This window comes from Prionailurus viverrinus, unplaced genomic scaffold, assembly GCF_022837055.1.
Source record: "Prionailurus viverrinus isolate Anna unplaced genomic scaffold, UM_Priviv_1.0 scaffold_59, whole genome shotgun sequence".
NCBI classification, from domain to species: domain Eukaryota; kingdom Metazoa; phylum Chordata; class Mammalia; order Carnivora; family Felidae; genus Prionailurus; species Prionailurus viverrinus.
The window spans coordinates 669719-671560 of record NW_025927621.1 but is presented as its reverse complement, the minus strand read 5'-3'; positions in this window follow the sequence as shown (position 1 = coordinate 671560).

Here is a 1842-nt window from a genome sequence, read left to right as displayed (position 1 = left end):
CCAGGAGACTCCAGGACTGACCCCACATCAGAGCAACTGTCTCCCCGGAGGGCTGAGTGGAGTACACAAGGGAGGATGCCGGTCAGGATTAGTCTTTGAGTTCCAAGGCCAGACAAATGTATCGGTCACCCTTCAGGGAGGCCTCAGGAATCCCCTTGGGCAGCTGCAGCCAGGCCTTTGAAAGGACATGGTGATGTTCCAGGTTTTTTGCCGAGGGATTCTGTACCGCTTCATGCACCCAGACACGTGGCGTTTTCAGACTTTGGTATTGGGTCCCCATGGGGAGAGACCTTAGCTAAATTTGGGGTTCGATTGAGTGACATCACCAGTGCCAACGTGAATCCAGTCTTGTGATCTCCATAGAGGGTTGTATTGAGGGCCCATGCGAAGGTGCAGGTCATGAGTAGGCTTTGAATTGAGATAGGGTTAGGGATCTGTTGAAATCGTGGCTAGTGTTAGGGTTAGGGTTAGTTCCCAGGGAGATCCAAGCGCTGACCCCACAGCAGTGCAGTTCTCTCCCTGAAGGGCTGAGTGAGGGCACAGTGGATAGTGCTTGTCAGGATTAATTTTTGGTTTCAAAGGCCAGACAACTGTATGGGCCACTGGTCGGGTAGGCCTCAGGAATTCTCAGGGGCAGCTACAGTGGCGCTTGGAAACAACATAGTGATGTTCCATGTTCTATGCCAGGTGATCTTGCACTGCTTCAGGACCCCAGGCACGTGGGGTTGTCAGACTTTGATATTGGGTACCCATGGGGAGAGAGCCGTAGCTAGGGTTAGGGTTCGATCCAGGGACATCGCCAGTGTTGACGAGACCAGTCTCGTGACCTTCCTGGAGGGCTTAAGTGAGGGCCCATGTGACGGTGCGCTTCAAGTGTATGCTTAGAGTTCGTATAGGGTTTGGGTTCGCCTGAGGGTTCTGGTTAGAGTTTCTGTTAGGTTTAGGTCTCAGGAGCCTCTAGACACTGAACCCGAGGTAGTGCAGATGTTTCCCCAAAGGGCTGAGTGGAAGACACAAGGGAGGGTGCCGGTCATGCTTAGCCTTTGGATTCTAGGCCACACATATATATGGGCCACCCTTCGGGTAGGCCTCAGTAAACCTCTCTTGCAGCTGCAGTCACCCTTAGAAAATGACATACTGATGTTCCACGTTCCATGCCGAATATTTCTGCACCGATGTTTGAACCCTTGAGCGGGCTGTTGTCAGACTTTTGAATTGGGTCCCCATGGTGACAGATTCTTAGCTAGGGTTAGGATTCGGTCCAGTGAAATAGACCCGGCTCAAGCGACTCCAGTTTTGTGATCTCCCTCAAGGGCTGAAATGAGGGCACATGGGAGGGTGCGCATCAAGTGTATGGTTAGTGTTAGAGAATGGGTTAAGTGTAGGGTGAGTGTTACAATTAGGGTTATGTTTAGGGTTAGTGTTAGGTCCCAGGAGGCTCCAGGCACTGACACCACAGCAGAGCCTTCGTCTCCCCAAAGGGCTGAGTGAGGGACATGAGGGAGGGTGCTGGTCAGGATTAGTCTTTGGGTTCCAAGGCCAGATGAATGTATGGGCCATCCTTCGGGTAGGCCTCAGGAATCCTCTTGTGCAGATGCAGTCGCGCTTTGGAAACGACATGGTGATGTTACACGCTCCATACCGAGTATTTCTGCACCGATTCTTGAACCCGTCTGCGTGGCATTGTCAGACTTTGGAATTGGGACCCCATGGGAAGAGAAGCGTAGCTGGGTTTAGGATTGGGTCCAGCGAAGTTGCCAGGGCTGAAGCGACACCAGTGTTGTTAACTCCATGGAAGATGAAGTGAGGGAAAATGTGTGGCTGTGAGTCCACTATAGAGTT